The following is a 20,414-nucleotide window of genomic DNA, read 5'->3' as shown; positions in this document are numbered from 1 at the left end:
ATTCAATTACGAGCCTAGTTGGTTTAGCCACATAAAAAAGACACCAATCTTCCCATTAGGCATGATTGGCTGAGATAATGAGTGGGCTGGACATGCCCGAGAGATGAGTTTGGATTTATCTGTCACATAGCACGCTTCTGTCTATTTAAGCTGATCAGTATGTCTAGGTAATCCTGTCTAACGGAGCTCTTTTTTTTATATATATTGTGCATTAAAACTACAAAAGTGTTGCTTTCCACTTTCTGGAGGACCGAGTTTTGAAATCAGTGGAATTCGAGTATGAAAGCTAAGGAGATGGAGAAAACACCTGTCTCTGGATTACATTTTCAAACTAAGGGCAACCATGGCATCCGACAGGAGACGTGTCCATTCATGAATAATGTATACAGGTAAGACAGTCCAGCTAGCTACATTTTCAGATATGACATGTTTCTAATTGACAGAAATAGCAATGTGCTTGGCTAGCTACCTGCAGATTCATGCAGGGTAGTAACGTCATGAGTTGGGATTATGGTTCAGCTAGCTAGCTACTGTTGACTAACACAATCCGTAAAAAATTTGCACAACCGCTGCTTTCAAACGCGGCCGCAACGAAAACTAATGGGACTGTAATGACTGTGTTGGCATCAAAATCTGGGGTTTCTATTCAAGCGCTGATTGACATGGTAATGGCTCGAAAGTATTGGAGAAAAGTTTAAAAAACGGACCCATCTGACGCTGTACGTTAAATTGTGATATGTCATGATTTAACATACAGCACGCATAATTCAACTCATTCTGTGTTGTACAGCCTCTCTCCACCAGGTGTAGAGCTTCTCTCATAGTTTAAAAACAAGGAAGGGACAGGGTAAGGATGGATACCTAGTCAATTGTACAACGGAATGAATTTATTTTTTGCATCATCACTGCAAGCCATCATGACTCTCAAAAGCTGCGACAGACGCTGTTTAAATTCTGAAGATAACTTCAGCGCCACCCTAAAAACCCGATTGAAATTCGACACAAACCTTCAAATAGGTACGTAATGACACATTATATAAACTCTTTATAGTGTTTCATTTACATTTTAGAGGTGATGTTTGACAGATCAGGTGAAAAAAGTTGTTTCCCCGTACTGCTTATCTCCCCCTTTCCCTATCACGCAGTAGGTTTCGCTTCCCAACCCTCATTTTTAAAAAGACAAGACAGAGCTCATTGCCTTCTTCAATCATGCGGAGACAGGCAACATGGATGCCTTGTCATTGATTTTGCTGGAAAGGAGATAAATTGTGCTTTACAATGGTATTGATATTACAGTTTACCTGGAAGAATTACATTTTTTGTCTTTTACTTTCAGTTTTTACACCATCTTCAAACAGATGAAAATACAATATACATGGTGCAATGATTTTCTACACTACACTAGCTTGTTTTAATACATCAAATTAAATTAAGCCAACTATTAGTATTTTTACAACCAGGAAACGGTGTAGCAATTTCTGCATTGTGTATCTTTAAACAACTAAACAAAACTCTATAACCGGAAAAACCTTCCGGGACAGTTTTTCACTCCAAACCACTCTGCGAAACACGATCAGACTGGCTGTTTTTTGTTGTTGCAGGGAACTCGTCCTCCATGTTAGTAACGTGCTTTGTTACTTTTGTCCCGGCTCTCAGCTACCCTCTGTAATATTACAAGTAAATACAGTTTGTAGTACATATACAATAGCAAGCTGATGATCACAAAAGTATGTTATTTTCTAATGTACAATGCCTTGCAAAAGTATTAACCCCCTTGGCGTTTTTCCTATTTTGTTTCATTACAACCTGTAATTTAAATGTATTTTTATGTAATGGAGATTGTCCAAATTGGTGAAGTGAAATTAAAAACATGACTTTTTTCAAAAATGTATAAAAAATTATAAAAAATTGAAAAGTGGTGCGTGCATATGTATTCACCTCCTTTGCTATGAAGCCCCTAAATAAGATCTGGTGCAACCAATTACCTTCAGAAGTCACATAATTCATTAAATAAAGTCCACCTGTGTGCAATCTAAGTGTCACATGATCTGTCACATGATCTCAGTATATATACACATCTGTTCTGAAAGGCCCCAGAGTCTGCAACACCACTAAGCAAGGGGCACCACCAAGCAAGCTACACTATGAAGACCAAGGAGCTCCCCAAACAGGTCAGGGACAAAGATGTGGAGAAGTAGAGATCAGGGTTGTGTTATGAAAAGAATCTGAAACTTTGAACATCCACGGAGAACCATTAAATCCATTATTAAAAAATGGAAAGAATATGGCATCACAACAAACCTGCAAAGAGAGGGCTGCCCACCAAAACTCACGGACCATGCAAGGAGGGCATTAATCAGAGAGGCAACAAAGAGACCAAAGATAACCATGAAGGAGCTGCAAAGCTCTACAGGGGAGATTGGAGTATCTGTCCATAGGACCACTTTAAGCCGTACACTATACAGAGCTGGGCTTTACAAAAGAGTGACCAGAAAAAAGCCATTGCATAAAGAAAAAAATAAGCAAACACGTTTGGTGTTGGCCGAAAGGCATGTGGGACACTCCCCAAACATATGGAAGAATGAGACTAAAATGTATCTAAAATGCATCAAGGAAAATGCTATGTCTGGCACAAACCCAACATCTCTCATCACTCTGAGAACACCATCCCGATCTTTTTCATCGGCAGGGACTTGGAAACTGGTCAGAATTGAAGGAATGATGGATGGCGCTAAATACAGGGAAATTCTTGAGAGAAACCTGTTTCAGTCTTGAGACTGGGATTCACCTTCCAGCAGGACAATGACCCTAAGCAGACTGCTGAAGCAACACTCGAGTGGTTTAAGGGGAAACATTTAAATGTCTTGGAATGGCCTAGTCAAAGCTCAGACCTCAATCCAATTGAGAATCTGTGGTATGACTTTCTGTAAAAAAAAAAAACAACATCAAACTTGAAGGAGCTGGAGCAGTTTTGCATTGATGATTGGGAAAAAATCCTAGTGGCTAGATGTGCCAAGCTTATAGAGACATACCCTAGGAGATTTGCAGCTATAATTGCTGCAAAAGGTGGCTCTACAAAGTATTGACTTTTGGGGGGGGGGGGGGGGGGGGGAATGAGTTATGCACGCTGAAGTTCTTTTTATTTCTTGTTTGTTTCACAATAAAACATATTTTGCATCTTCAAAGTGGTAGACATGTTGTGTAAGTCAAATGATACAAACCCCCCAAAATCTATTTTATTTCCAGGTTGTAAGGCAACAAAATTGGAAAAATACAAAGGGGGTGAATACTTTCGCAAGCCACTGTAAATCATCAGGTGTTGCCATCACTCATGGCATTTGGAGCTTTTGATAAGAACATATTTGTAAGGTCCATTAGGTTTTGAGAGATGGGAGTCTGAGAACTGACTTTCCAACTAAATGATTCCTCTTTTTTTTGAGGTGTCACAGTTGGAGTTGTTTTAAATGCCAAATTTCTGTTAAATGTTGGACTGTGATAAGCTGTCAGTGAGTGAGGTGGGCGAAGACACATGCCCTCTGTTCTTTTGCTTCTGTTAAGGCAGACCACTGTGGAGCACAGGTGATCTACAGCAGCCCATTAGCCTAGCTGTCAGGCTGAATTAAAGCTGTGAGTGGGGCAGGTTCAGACACCTGCAGAAATCCATGCATCCCCCTGAATAGAACGCCACTGGCTTCAATACATTCATTAACCTTTGAAAATAGGTGTTCAGTTCCACAAGGTATTGTGGTAAGTTAAAAGTCTGGAAATGTTAGCAAGAATATGAGTTTTGGGGGCTTTTTAAAGCCTGCAAAGTATACAGTGCAAACATTTGTAATGAAATATTGTTTGTATACATTTGTTTGAGCTTATACTTTGAACATGGAAATACACACCCCTACTATCCAATACTTTGCTTCGGTGAATGACCTGAGGTGATCTCAATATACTGATATTGAGTGAAATGAACGAGAAAGTTCAGCCAATTGCATAGGAGGGAGATATTGTTCCTCTGCAAGAGAAATGAGAGTGTCAATAAGGCGATTGTATAGGAAAAATGTATAGGAAAGGAGGAACACATTTGTCTATATTCTAGAGAAATAAAGCACTAATGTCGTGTTTGGGTCTTTCCATTTGGAAAACATAGTTCACATTTGAGGCCTATTTTGTGTTATGTGCCGCAGTGCTTAGAATGGTAAGAGGTTGACATATTACATTTTAAAGGTAGTATTTGTGACTTTTCTTGTTTTCCATTTCCACATTTATATTGTATGTGTTTTTGATGAAATCCAAGGTCTTCAAAATCATTGATGCCGAATCCACTCTTTTTTTTTCAAACAGATTCAAATTTAAAAATGGCTCTGCTCTAAATGATTCATTTCTTTTTTTCTTGGGAAATGTATTATTCAACTGGTGGAAAGTCAAAGCATTAAGATTTTCTATAAGACAACTGTGATGTTTTCTCTCTAAAATGCATCAAAACAAATGTCAAAGCATTAAAAAGACTAGAACACTCTCCTGCCGAGTGCTTTGAGTAGGAATAAAACCTCTCTGTATGTGCTTTAATGGATATGTCCAGTTTGAAATGGGGACTCTCTCCATCTATAATGCTTAAGGCCTGTGGATATCTGCCCACTGTAATATAAACAACAACAACAACACCCACTACTGACTCACAATTTATAAGTAACACACAGGTTTTGAATTATTATACTGTGGCTTTTGTGTGGATTACTAACACAAATACATTCCCTATTGAGTTTGAAATTAGTGGCTTCCATTGACTATCATACAGTGCCTTGCAAAAGTATTCACCCCTCTTGGCGTTTTTCCTATTTTGTTGCATTACAACCTGTAATTTAAATTCATTTTTAGTTTTATTTCATTTAATAGTCATACACAAAATAGTCCAAATTGGTGAAGTGAAATGAAGAAAATGACTTATTTCAAAAAATAAAAAAAATAAAAAAATGGAAAAGTGGTGTGTGCATATGTATTCACCCCTTTGCTATTAAGCCCCCAAATAAGGTCTGGTGTAACCAATGTAAGTGTGTGTGCTGGTGGCAGGGAAGTCAGGTGCAGGAGATCGAACTTGGTATAAACAGAGCAGTTTAATAAGTGCTCAAAAACTCTGAAAACCAAAATATACAACAACAAAAAACACTTTAAGCCATACACTCCATAGAGCTGGGCTTTATGGAATAGTGGCCAGACAGAAATAAGCAAACATGTTTGGTGCTCGCCAAAAGGCATGTGGGAGACTCCTCAAACGTATGGAAGAAGGTACTCTGGTCAGATGAGACTAAATGTAGCTTTTTAGCCATCAAGGAAAATTCTATGTCTGGCACAAACCCAACACCCCTCATCATCCAGATAACACCATCCCCACAGTGAAGCATGGTGGTGGTAGCATCATACTGTGTGGATGTTTTTCATCAGCAGGGACTTGGAAACTGGTCAGAATTGAAGGAATGATGGATGGCGCTAAATACAGGGAAATTCTTGAGGGAAACCTGTTTCAGTCTTTCAGAGATTTGAGACTGGGACAGAGGTTCACCTTCCAGCAGTACAATGACCCTAAGCAGACTGCTAAAGCAACACTCGAGTGGTTTAAGGGGAAACATTTAAATGTCTTGGAATGGCCTAGTCAAAGCTCAGGCCTCAATCCAATTGAGAATCTGTGCTTATAGAGACATACCCCAAGAGATTTGCAGCTATAATTGCTGCAAAAGGTGGCTCTACAAGGTATTGACTATTGGGGGGTCAATAATTATTCACGCTGAAGTTTTTTTAAATTTTTTGTCTTAATTCTTGTTTGTTTCACGATAAAACATATGTTGCATCTTCAAAGTGGTAGGCATGTTTTGTAAATCAAATGATACAACATGAAAAATACCAAGGGGGTAAATACTTTCGTAAGCCACTGTACATATGTGAACAGGATGGTGTGTGTAAAAAATGCTGATAGATTGTATTTCGAACAGGTGCTATAGAGCACAGGCCTAGGGAAGAGGAGAAATCTCTCGGTTGTCCCAGGCTCTGTGGGTGACAAACAGGCCACTAAAATGTAACTGCCTCAGCAAGCTGAAGTACCCATCCGTAAAAATGTTAATTGATAGCCCTTGAAAGAGATATTGATGATGCAATCCATACATTATCGCTGGAGGGAAAGGGTATTTGCTAATGTCAGGATCATAAATGGTATGGTGATGGAACACACATCCTGTCATGTGTGTCAGTCGCACACAGGGTAGTCGTGCGCTGGGCAGTTGTACACAGGGCAGTCATACACAGGGCAGTCGTACATAGGTCAGTCATACATTATACTGGGCAACACGGAATGAACAAGGTACTGTACAGTCTTAGCATTTGCTTTGCCAGTAATTGCTACAATAGGCCTAATTTTCTTATATTTTTCTCAAGCACATAATTACAAATGAAAAAGCTTGCAGACCAAGCCATTAATTTGCAAACACATTAATCTCTTTCTTTATTTTGTCGTGTTGGGCTAATAAGTAGCATGAGAAGTGAAACTACTCATTTGGAGGATAACTTCCAAGGGACCACAGCTGGTGGCACACATGGGTATCTCTCAGCAGTAAATAACACTGCCTACACTAAATGGGTGGAGGCCCGGCTTCCCCTGGTAAAAGGCATCAGGTGCTATCCCGAGTTTACAGCCACAGTTTCGTTTCAGATCCCCAAATTATTTACACCATGCTCTCAAAGCACATTTAATTGCTGTGGTGAGATATGCCCATCTCTCAACAAGCAATTTCGAACAATTGGTTCAGCCATTTTGATACCTGGGGATAGGGAAACTTCGTTTGAGCATAGCTCGACTTGATTAATTGTTATGGAAGGAGGTAGCGATATGGCAATCTTATATTCACAGTCCGGGAACAAGCAGAGCTTATTTTTAGACCAGGCAGCTGCCAAGAGACACATTTAACTAAGATTTCTCTACTAGGTGACATGATTCCGCTCTCTCCCCTCTTCTCTTATGAGAATGAAGCTGTCAGTTTGATGGCTGAAATCCTGTGTGGTTAGAAGACGTCTCAGATTGCATATATATTTCAGGGATATTTCGCGATCTAACCATCCTCTTGGCTACAGAGTGCAAAGTGCATTTTTTAGGTAATTATTCAGATTCAAGCTGGTGTCGTTCATGAGGAAAGATAGAGATTTCAGGCCTTAATGATATTTGAACTAAATGATATTCAACTGAAAGAATCATGCAGTCTAATTAAATCTCCTCTACTTTTGCAAACAGCGCTTTCTAAGTAAATTGGCTATGAGAATTAATAGAGTAAAACATGATATATTCTGTATATACAGTATATATATATATGTACATGTTTTTACTCTGTCCCCATCAATGGCTTCATAAAAAGGTCTTACCTTGGTCACTGATCATTATAAAGTATCTCATCTCCTCTTCAGAAAGCAGTAATTTAATTATTTGAGGTAGAAACACAGATGCTAATTAACCTTGGTTGGGGTGAAGGAGGTGGGAGACTGCTGTTGTTTTAACTGGTGAAACAATGATTAATCGTTCCAGGGCTGCAGTCTTCCAATAAACAGGACACCTTGGGGTTCTACAGTTACCGGTACAGTGGGAAGTAGGCAGGAGCATGTTAAGGTGAAGGTGTGTGTGCGCATGTGTGTGGAGGGTTGTACATCACTCTCCTCACGGGGCCCTAACACCTCGCAGGATACACGGGGTTCCTCATATAAATGTCATACAGAGGGTATCTCAGGTATTAGTTCTAACATGGTGAGAGGATGTATCCCTGTGAGCCACTGGGATGTAAGTATATTGTTTGCAATTATTCATATCAGGGTGAATACAGAATTGTACCTCAATAACAAACCACTCTTTAGACCATGGATATACACGTCATTTAGAACTGTTTACTGCTGAATGTTGTAAACAGACAATGACATATCTGCTTATTCATGGTAAACGTTGTCTTCCTCTCTAAACTGGCTCTTCTAGAGTATGTTACAGAGAATGTGTACTTTATCTCTTCAGAAGTGGTCTCTTGGCAAGTGCTGTCACTCTGTATACCCAGAGCCAGCTCACTATGTTAGAGGGGTTATTGATTTCAAACAGGAACATATTTTGCACAGGGCTATTGTTATTTGCATGGAAACAAGCTAATTATATAAAAACAAATGTATTATTTGCTGGGGCAGCACAGTGGAGTGTAACACTGGAGGGAATAACATTGCATCACTTAGTTGTCATACTAACAATGTGTTTTCCCACACTATATCATTTCCTGTTTGTTTTCCAATTCACAGTATACCTGTCTGTGACTGTTTGCTGGCAAACCAATATGTTGTCTGGCTTTGGAGTGATAGTCACGTCTCAGGGCATTGAGATCAAAACAGGGGGGTGCTGAGGAGTATTTCTCTCCTCTAATACAGGAGTAATAAAGGCCTAGTTCACCCGATTTGTCAGATTATTATTATTATTATATATATACTTTTTTGTTGTTGATGTAATTTTTTATTTTTTTTGTCATTTCTATTAAAACCCCTACTTCCTGCGGCTATGGTCCTATCCTAGACATGCCAGCTGGTAGCTCCGGTACCCTCAGGCTCAGTCCCAGTTAGACCAACTAGTTGTGACCTTTACTATTGAACACAACATTCACTTTAGGGAGGAAGTACAACATTGTTTGTTAACATAAATGTTGAGATGGGAGAATATGTTTCTCTCAAGGGTGCTATTAAAATTGAGATATTACCACAAGGAATGGAACTGATCGCAAACTGTGGTTGAACATGTTATGAGGAAAGAACTTATTTTGCTTCCCAGGAGAAAATCAATTATGTCATTTGATGATAATAAAACTAAGCAAAATGGATATGCAATCGAAGTGTAAACACATACCATATGTATACAATATACACGGTGTGTAGAAGCAAGCTATGACCTCGAGAGTGTCATTTCAGTGACAAGTGTTCACCAGACACTCAGAATGCATCCTTTTGATCCATTCTCTTTCCCAGACAACTTCAAGCATGCATCTCTTTGTGTAGCTAAAGTTTGTCTCCTTTGACAGTGGTAAAAAAAAGATTTTGACCCTGAATAAAAAAGTAAGCATAGGATTCATCCAGCTTAACTCTAATCTGCAGATAAAAGAGCTGGTTTATATTGGATAACAGTGTCTGTAACTTTCTACAGAAAGTTTCCAGGACAGAGGACCTATTTGAACTTGGTACTCAGAAAAAGACCATCAACATCAAAGTCTTGGGATGTGGTTGGTAACATCACTGATTTGGAGACCATAGGCAAGTATCAACTGAATAAACAGAAAACAAAATTCACATGGAACACAGGAGGACTTCCTGTCGTGGACAGAACACTGTTCTATAAGAGTCTGGTCACAACCACTCCAACGAGATTTAACACTGTGGAGGGAGGAAGAAAAAATCACGATAGCCAACAACCGAAATGGTTGTACTCACTGCCTCTTGAGAATGATTAAAGTAGCCTCTCATAAGAAACCTTGGTGTACTCACCACCATTTCTGAACAGAGTAATTCCAGTATTTTCTTAACCTCTTTCCAATTGACAAGTTTTAAACTCAAAAGTGTACATACCTTCTAGCAAACCACCTTCTTACAAGCTTAAAGAAGGAAGCAAATTACTTATCAAGGCACCTGGAGCAGGAATTATCAGCTTGCCCAGAGGATCTACCCTAGCAGAAGACATTCATTATAGATATCAGGCAGTTTCTCTGTCTCAGGTGTGGAGTCATTATCAAGAATGTGGCATATTGTCACCCTCCTCTGAGCCAGAGTCTATTTGTTCCCTCTCCTTTCCTCTAAATCTGGCCCCCAGTGAGAACATATGGTGAAGAGCCTGAGTGACAGTCTATCACTCTTTTAATCTTTCAAGACCCAGAGCCAGTCAGGAGTTTGAAATGGGTGTCACCGTTACAAGCTTTATCAACCATGACAACCTCTACTGCCCCCTAATACAGCACAGATGGTGTTTTGGAGGATGTCCCCGTTTGTCACAAAAAATACAAGAGTGACAGGGTCTTCGCCAGTAGAATCCAAAATTGGGGACCAAGTAGTAGTTGACAACGTAACAAATAGCCACCTGTTCTCAGCTGATAAGTAAGGGAGAGGTAGTAATTGTGAGAATCTGGGGCATTGTTGCCAAGAACACCATGACCTGTTAAGGTTTTAATTAGGCCAAGCAGGAGACAATGAGGAACTGCCTGACTTCGTGCCCCACACAGACATGGATTGGCATTGTGTCCTCTTCCAGAGGAGCAAGACTTATTTTACTCATCCTTTTGTGTAACATGTACAGTATCACACTTTCTACATTAATCCTGGTAGGTACTTCAGACTGATTTATTGAACAAATTTGTTAGGAGCAAGATACACTTCTCAAAAGGCACCAAATTAGACCCATATCTGCCCCCATATTTAAAAAAATGTAAAAGTGCATTTGAAACTTCAACTAGACATATCCTGTAGGTGGTAATTTAACCAACTTCATCCATGACAAAACAATGTGTATTACTTCAAAGTAAATATTCAATCTATGTTGCATCTCGGATACGGTGTCCCTGCCGTATGCAATAGATAGGATCAATGTCCATATGTTACCTTATTTTCTTTTGAGATCTGCTCAAGGGATAATAGACAATATAATGTAATCAGCTGTTCCGGATGACTGTGTGATCACGCTCTCTGTAGCCAATGTGAGTAAGATCTGTAAACAGGTCAATATTCACAAGGCCGCAGGGCCAGATGGATTACCAGGACGTGTACTCAGAGCATGCGCTGACCAACTGGCAAGTGTCTTCACTGACATTTTTTTTTATCTGTCCCTGACCGAGTCTGTAATACCTACATGTTTCAAGCAAACCAACATATTCCCTGTGCCCAAGAACGTCAAGGTAACCTGCCTAAATGACTACCGACCCGTAGCACTCACGTCTGTATCCATGAGGTGCTTTGAAAGGCTGGTCATGGCATCGACACCATCATCCCAGAAACCATAGACCCACTCCAATTTCCATACCGCCCCAGCAGATCCCCAGATTACGCAATCTCTACTGCACTCTACAGTCCCCTTTCCCACCTGGACAAAAGGAACACCTATGTGAGAATGTTGCTCATTTACTACAGCTCAGCGTTCAACACCATAGCCCTCAAAGCTCATCACTAAGCTAAGGACCCTGGGACTAAACACTTCCCGCTGCAACTGGATCCTGGACTTCCTGACGTTCCGCCCCCAGGTGGTAAGGGTTGGTAACAACATATCTGCCACGCTGATCCTCAACACAAGGGCCACTCAGGGGTGCGTGGTTAGTCCTCTCCTGTACTCCCTGTTCACCCCCGACTGTGTGGCCAAGCACGACTCCAACACCAACATTAGGTTTGCCTATGACACAACGGTGTTAGGACTGATCACCGACAACGATGAGAGAGCCTATAGGTAGGAGGTCAGAGACATGACAGTGTGGTGCCAGGACAACAACCTCTCACCTCAATGTGAGCAAGACAAAGGAGATGATCCTGAACTAAAGGAAAAAGATGGCCCAGCACACCCCCATTCACATCGACGAGGCTGTAGTGGAGAAGGTCGACATCACAATAAACTATCATGGTCCAAACACACCAAGACAGTCGTGTCCGACCACGCCTATTCCCCCTCAGGAGACTGAAAAGATTTGGCATGGGTCCTTCAGATCCTCAAAATGTTGCATCACTGCCTGTTATGGAAAGTGTTTGGCATCCGACCGCAAGGTGCTACAGAGGGTAGTGCGTACAGTACATCACAGGGGCCAAGCTTCCTGCCATCCAGGACCTCTATACCAGGCGGTGTCAGAAGAAAGCCCTAAAAATTGTCAAAGACTCCAGTCACCCTAGTCATAGACTGTTCTCTCTGCTACCACATGGCGAGTGGTACCAGAGCACCAAGTCTAGGTCCAAATTGCTCCTTAACAGTTTCTACCCCCAAGCCTTAATACTGCTGAACAGTTAATAAAATGGCTACCCGGACTATTTGTATTGACAGCCTCCTTTTTTATGCTGCTGCTCGCCCATTGACTCTGTACAGGTATAGCCTCGTTATTGTTATTTTATTGTGTACATTTAGTTTTACTTTGGTATATTAGGTAAATATTTTCTTAACTCAACATTTTCTTAAAAATGGCATTGTTGGTTAAGGGCTTGTAAGTAAGCATTTCACGATAAGGTCTACACCTGGTGTATTCGGCGCATGTGACAAATACAATTGGATTCGTTGTTCTGAATGTATTTCAGCATTTCCAATGTTACTTTCCTTTTGATCTGTCTAATTCAAATGTTTTATTAATGCTCAGAACAAGTTATTTAGCAGATTACAGAAGATAAAGGAACACAATTTCATTCCCTCATTAATCAAAGAAAAAGTTGGCCAATTGGGAATATATTCTCTTTCATCTTAGAGGGTGCAGTAGGAATCTGTGCCGCCACAATAGACATGCCCAGAGCTTGTTTGTTTAAGCGTTACTCACCATGAGCGGCAAGGCTGCCGGGCTATAGCCTGGTGTAAAATACACCTCCATTGTTTTCATTATTCTAATAAGCCTCTCAAGTATGGGTATTACTATTAATGAGCCCAAATACTCTCACCGTTCCCTTATTAGTCCAAGGGCTATTGGAATGGGCAACTACATTTAGAAGCACATTTGAAGTGAGAGATTATTGCAGTTTTTGTGGTAATTGTTCTGCGAAGGAGTGACTTTACAAATTACGATAGAGTTATTTTGATAAGAGCCGGTTGCAACTGTAGGTCACAAAATGTACCCTTACCCGTATGCATGCACACGGACCTGAGAGGTTTTGCAACTGTTGCCAAAACACTGCTTTTCCGAGTGACAGTCCTGTGAGATAAAAAGCTGAGTTTGGGCGGCACCAGGAGATTTGTGAGCCAGTAATTGAGCGCTGAGGTCAATGTGTCACCTGCAAGTTAAACAGCTCCCTGGATGGCATGCATCACTAATGAAAGGTTTCACTCTCGCCGGCAGCCGCCACCTCTGTCCTCACTCCGTCTGTCAAATGCTCTCTTTCCCCCTCTTCAATGAGAGCAGCTATAATATTAATGGCTGTTGTGATCACTCTGGTGTGTAAAACAATCTAAAGCAGAGTATAATCTACCGCTTGGAAATGTCTCTAAAAAAACATGTATTTGTTCCAAATGGATAATTACATTGGCTATAGTACATGTGAAGATCGTGCTGAGGCAATTCTTGTCCTTCACATTTCAGTAGTTAAATCCGCTCCTCATAGCTCCTCTGAACTCAGTCAAATCTCTGTTGACTGAGGAACAGAAAAGAGTCATTTCCATTTAAATGATATCATTCCGTGTAGTTTAGTGGGGACCTGGGTCCACGGAGTGTCTACCCTCTCCACAAGGGCAACGTACATTTTAGCTCAGCGAGAGAAAGTAAACACAGTAACTGATTTCCCCTTGAGCATGGACCTCATGACCGTTGTAGGTTTCATTGCAATGTGTTTGTGTTTCAATGAATCTCGGTTGAGTGTCTTTCATCCATGAAATGCAATTGGCTAGACCCACAAGGTATGTTAGTATCAGAATGGCAGCTGCTCAGACGCTCTAGCACTGGCGTACAGAGACATTGAATTGAATACATTGGCACAGGTACAGTACATGCATATACATGCAAACATGTAAACACACATTCCTGCCCACCCATAGAGCCAAACAAAGCACCCATAGATCTCCAGTTGTCATTAGCTTCAGACTGTGTGTGTGTATGCATATGTTCAGACGTGTGTGCTCGTGTGTGAAGTCCTCTGAGATAGCCAATCAGATGTAACACTGTGTTCAGTAATTACAATTAACAACCCATCTACACATCCCATCTAACAGAAAGGTGGGAATTCTGTGTTTCACAAAAACACACCAATCTATCAATATGTAAAAAATCTAGAAACAAATATTTCAAAAGGATGCCCCTTTAGAGCTCCAGTTTTGAATAAATACTAATAAGTTCAACACAGATAAAGACCATCAAGTATTCCACATTTTCTTCAATATTTTATTCCCTGAAAAAATAAGTTACTGGTGAATCATGGGGGAACATGTGTATGCATTACACGATTTTCTCTATGACAGTGTACCAACTACTTTAATTCACAAATAGCCTGTTTAGGACATCTTGAAGTCATAAATATATATACAGTATTTTTGAGTACATTTGTCATACCTGCCTCCATTTCTAATATGCCCATAATGGACAAAGAGACAATGTGTTTTTCTGAGAAATGAATGTAATTGTGACAATTTCCCAACATCTGTTTCTGAAAAAAAATGGCCTATGTCCCTGTTCCACAGTCTGCATACCATCTGCAGGCTTGTCAAATCTGGAGTTGTTCCATTTCTCGAAAGGAAAATTGTGGCAATTAAAAAGGCGCTGTGTTTATGGATCGCCCACCATAAGTCTCGTCCCAGTCAGTCAATAGATACGCAGCCATAGGGTGGAGACAACGAAGCAAGGCAACACTCATAAGTCGTGAGACGCGTTAATAAAAACAAACACTTAACTCAACTCTATTCATCACAAACAGACCTCAGTTAAACATAAAGCTTTTGTACTTACCCACTCCTCTTGGATACATCACAAACTAATAGCTTACAGTTGCATAGATCGGTCAGTTTGATACATACTGCCAAGTCTCTATAATTGAGGGTAACGTTCAATAATGTATGCTCTTCATTTAAGGAGCTACTCTGGATTTAATTGTTTTCACACCTGGGCCATTTTCATTTTCTAGGTAGAGTAAAAGGGTCGTTCCATGAGTTGAGTCCATTTTCGGTAGTATTTCAATAAATTTGAACAAATATGTTCAACTTGTAAAAAAACGAAAATCCCTTTCAAGAGGTCAAATAAAATAATCACTACAGTAATTTCCAAATAAAGTAATTGAATCTTAAAATCATCCATAAATCCCTGATTTCAACTTAAATCAGCCAATCCCCTTGTGACAGGGGGAATGGAAGCTTGTGTGCAACAAGGAGTGTCATTGGCCCTTTGTTAAGGCCTGCCACAGAATTTGGGGAAACCATTCCTAGCGCTCCAATGGATAGAAAATGTCATCGAGTCCAACACCTTGGACAAGCTGATGTTTGAAACACATGAAAGGCATTGAGGGCATTACTAGAATTGTGAGTTTTCAATGGCTAAATAATTTAACAGTGCGCCAGGGTTCTTGCTACTGTGAATCCAAAAATGCAGAGCCTGTTAAATATTGTTTTAAATCTGAAATTATACTTTTGTTACATTGTTTGCTAACTCAGCTATTTAGCTAGCTAGCTCTCAGCCTTATTGACCACCAAATGTTGCTAATGCTAACTAGCCAGTTAAAATACAGTGTTTTGCAAAAGTACTCACCCCTCTTGGTGTTTTTCCTATTTTGTTGCATTACAACCTGTAATTTAAATGGCTTTTTATTTGGATTTCATGTAATGGACACACACAAAATAGTCAAAATGAAGTGAAATGAAAAACATTACATCTTTCAAAAATAAAAAATGGAAAAGTGGTGTGTGCATATGTGTTCACCCCTTTGCTATGAAGCCCCTAAATAAGATCTGGGGTAACCAATTACCTTCAGAAGTCACATAATTATTAAATAAAGTCCAAGTGTCACATGATCTGTCACATGATCTCAGAATACATGCGCCTGTTCTGAAAGGCCCCAGAGTCTGCAACACCATTTAGCAAGGGGCACCACCAAGCACGCTGTAACGGCGTTCTTCGTTTGTAGAAAGAGAGTCGGACCGAAATGCAGCGTGGTGGTTACTCATGTCTTTAATGAAATAAATGACGATACATGAGTTAACTTATAAATACAAAAACAACAAACGGAACGTGAAACCTAATACAGCCTATCTGGTGAACACTACACAGAGACAGGAACAATCACCCACGAAATACAAAGTGACCCACGAAATACAAAGTGAAACTCAGGCTACCTAAATACGGTTCCCAATCTGAGACAACGAGAATCACCTGACTCCAGATTGAGAACCGCCTCAGGCAGCCAAGCCTAACTAGACACACCCCTAATCATAGCAATCCCAAATCCTATAAAACCCCAATACGAAACACAACACATAAACCCATGTCACACCCTGGCCTGACCAAAATATATAACGAAAACACAAAACACTATGACCAAGGCGTGACAGAACCCCCCCCTAAGGTGCGGACTCCCGGACGCACCTCAAAACCATAGGGAGGGTCCGGGTGGGCGTCTGTCCATGGTGGCGGCTCCGGCTCGGGACGTGGACCCCACTTCATTAATGTCCTAGTTCCTCCCCTTCGCGTCCTGGGATAATCCACCCTCGCCGCCGACCATGGCCTAATAGTCCTCACCCAGAACCCCACTGGACTGAGGGGCAGCTCGTGGCTGAGGGGCAGCTCAGGACTGAGGGGAAGCTCGGGACTGAGGGGCAGCTCGGGACTGAGGGGCAACTCGGGACTGAGGGGCAGCTCGGGACTGAGGGGCAGCCCGGAACTGAGGGGAAGCCCAGTACTGAGAGGAAGCCCAGTATTGAGAGGAAGCCCAGTACTGAGAGGAAGCCCAGGTAGGTAGTAGGCTCCGGTAGATCCTGGCTGGCTGGCGGATCTGGAAGATTCAGGTTGACTAGCAGATCTGGAAGATTCTGGTTGACTAGCAGATCTGGAAGATTCTGGTTGACTAGCAGATCTGGAAGATTCTGGTTGACTAGCAGATCTGGAAGATTCTGGTTGACTAGCAGATCTGGAAGATTCTGGTTGACTAGCAGATCTGGAAGATTCAGGTTGACTAGCAGATCTGGAAGATTCTTGTTGACTAGCAGATCTGGAAGATTCTGGTTGACTAGCAGATCTGGAAGATTGTGGTTGACTAGCAGATCTGGAAGATTCTGGTTGACTAGCAGATCTGGAAGATTCTGGTTGACTAGCAGATCTGGAAGATTCTGGTTGACTGGTGGATCCTGGTTGACTGGCGGATCCTGGCCGACTGGCAGATCCTGGCCGACTGGCAGATCCTGGCCGACTGGCACTACTGGCAGATCCTGGCCGACTGGCACTTCTGGCGGATCCTGGAAGACTGGTGGATCCTGGCTGACTGGTGGATCCTGGCTGACTGGCGGATCCTGGCGAATCCTGGCTGACTGGCAGATCCTGGCCGACTGGCGGATCCTGGCCGACTGGCACTACTGGTAGATCCTGGCCGACTGGCACTTCTGGCGGATCCTGGCTGACTGGCACTTCTGGCGGATCCTGGCAGACTGGTGGATCCTGGCTGACTGGTGGATCTAACTGATCCTGACAGACTGGCGACGCTGGGCAGACTGGCGGCGCTGGGCAGACTGGCGGCGCTGGGCAGACTGGCGGCGCTGGGCAGACTGGCGACGCTGGGCAGACTGGCGACGCTGGGCAGACTGTCGACGCTGGGCAGACTGGCGGTGCTGGGCAGACTGGCGGCACTGGCGGCGCTGGGCAGACTGGCGGCACTGGCGGCGCTGGGCAGACTGGCGGCGCTGGGCAGACTGGCGGCACTGGCGGCGCTGGGCAGACTGGCGGCTCCTTGCAGACTGACAGCTCTGGCTGCTCCTTGCAGACTGGCAGCTCCATGCAGACTGGCAGCTCTGGCTGCTCCATGCAGACTGACATCTCTGGCTGCTTCATGCAGACTGGCAGCTCTGGCTGCACCATGTAGACTGACAGCTCTGGCTGCTCCATGCAGACTGACAGCTCTGGCTGCTCCATGCAGACTGACAGCTCTGTGCAGACTGACTGCTCCTTGCAGACTGACAGCTCCTTGCAGACTGACGGCTCCTTGCAGACTGACAGCTCCATGCAGACTGACAGCTCCTTGCAGACTGGCAGCTCGGGCTGCTTCATGCAGACTGACAGCTCTGGCTGCTCCATGCAGGCTGGCAGCTCTGGCTTCTCCATGCAGGCTGGCAGCTCCAGCTGCTCCATGCAGACTGACAGCTCTGGCTGCTCCATGCAGGCTGACAGCTCTGGTGGCTTCTTACAGACTGACAGCTCTGGCTGCTCTATATAGGCTGGCAGCTCTGGCTTCTCCATGCAGGCTGGCAGCTCTGTCTGCTCTGAACAGGCGGGCGACTCCGGCAGCGCAGGAGAGGAGAGAGGCTCTGGCTGCGCTGAACAGGCGGGAGACTCCAGCAGCGCTGTAGAGGAGAAAGGCTCTGGCTGCGCTAAACAGGCGGGAGACTCCAGCAGCGCAGGAGAGGAGAAAAGCGCTGGCTGCGCTGAACAGGCGGGAGACTCCGGCAGCGCAGGAGAGGAGAAAGGCTCTTGCTGCGCTAAACAGGCGGGAGACTCCAGCAGCACAGGAGAGGAGAAAACCGCTGGCTGCGCTGAACAGGCGGGAGACTCCGGCAGCGCAGGAGAGGAGAAAGGCTCTAGCTGCGCTAAACAGGCGGGAGACTCCAGCAGCGCAGGAGAGGAGAAAAGCGCTGGCTGCGCTGAACAGGCGAGAGACTCTGGCAGCGCAGGAGAGGAGAAAGGCTCTAGCTGCGCTAAACAGGGGGGAGACTCCAGCAGCGCAGGAGAGGAGAAAAGCACTGGCTGCGCTGAACAGGCGAGGCGCACTGAAGGCCTGGTGCGTAGTGCTGGAACTGGTGGTACTGGATCGAGGACACGCACAGGAAGCCTGGTGCGGGGAGCTGCTACCGGAGGACTGGAGTGTGGAGGTGGTACAGGATGGGCTAGACTGTGAAGGCGTACTGGAGATCTTGACTGGAGATCTTAACACGCTGCTCGGTCCGAGTGTGGTGGGTGATTCTGTAACGACGTTCTTCGTTTGTAGAAAGAGAGTCGGACCGAAATGCAGCGTGGTGGATACTCATGTCTTTAATGAAATAAATGACAATACATGAGTTAACTTATAAATACAAAAACAACAAACGGAACGTGAAACGTAATACAGCCTATCTGGTGAACACTACACAGAGACAGGAACAATCACCCACGAAATACAAAGTGAAACTCAGGCTACCTAAATACGGTTCCCAATCTGAGACAACGAGAATCACCTGACTCCAGATTGAGAACCGCCTCAGGCAGCCAAGCCTAACTAGACACACCCCTAATCATAGCAATCCCAAATCCTATAAAACCCCAATACGAAACACAACACATAAACCCATGTCACACCCTGGCCTGACCAAAATATATAACGAAAACACAAAACACTATGATCAAGGCGTGACACACGCGGCACTATGAAGACCAAGGATCTCTTCAAACAGGTCAGGGACAAAGTTGTGGAGAAGTACAGAGCAGGGTTGTGTTATAAAAAAAATATCCGAAACTTTGAACATCCCACAGAGAACCATTAAATCCATTATTATTATTTTTTTAGAATATGGCACCACAACAAACCTGCCAAGAGAGGGCCACCCAACAAAACTTACAGACCAGGCAAGGAGGACATCAATCAGCGAGGCAACAAAGAGACCAAAGATAACCCTGAATGAGCTGCAAAGCTCCACAGCGGAGAGCTGTGGACCTCTTTAAGCCATACACTCCATAGAGCTGGGCTTTACAGAAGAGTGGCCAGACAAAAATTTTGGAAGAAAATAACACAAACATGTTTTGTGTTTGCCAAAAGGCATGTGGGAGACTCCCCAAACATATGGAAGATGAGACAAAAAATGGAGCTGTCTGGCTATCAAGATAAATGCTTTGTCCGTCGCAAACACAACACCTCTCATCACTTCGAGAACACCATCCCCACAATGTTGGTGGCAGCATCACGCTGTGGGGATGATTTTCATCGGCAGGGCCTGGGAAACTGGTCAGAATTGAAGGAATGATGGATGGCGCTAAGTACAGTGAAATTCTTGAGGGAAACCTGTTTCAGTCTTCCAGAGATTTGAGACTGGGACGGAGGTTCACCTTCCAGCAGGACAATGACCCTAAGTAGACTGCTAAAGCAACACATTTACATGTTTTGGAATGGCCTAGTCAAAGCTCAGACCTCAATCCAATTGAGAATCTATGGTATAACTTCAAGATTGCTGTACAGCAGTGGAAACATCCAACTTGAAGGTGCTGGAGCTGTTTTGCCTTGAAGAATGGACAAAAATCCTAGTAGCTAGATGTGCCAAGTTTATAGAGACATACCCCAAGAGATGTGCAGCTATAATTGCTGCAAAAGGTGGCTCTACAAAGTATTGACTTTGGGGTGGTGGATAGTTATGCACGCTCACGTTTTCTGATTTTTTTGTCTTAATTCTTGTTTGTTTCACAATAAAAAAAACATATTGCATCTTCAAATTAGTAGGCATGTTGGGTAGATCAAATGATACAAACCCCCCAGAAATAAATATTAATTCCAGGTTGTGA

This window comes from Oncorhynchus kisutch, linkage group LG2, assembly GCF_002021735.2.
Source record: "Oncorhynchus kisutch isolate 150728-3 linkage group LG2, Okis_V2, whole genome shotgun sequence".
In the NCBI taxonomy this organism is placed as follows: domain Eukaryota; kingdom Metazoa; phylum Chordata; class Actinopteri; order Salmoniformes; family Salmonidae; genus Oncorhynchus; species Oncorhynchus kisutch.
This window is presented reverse-complemented; position numbering follows the sequence as displayed.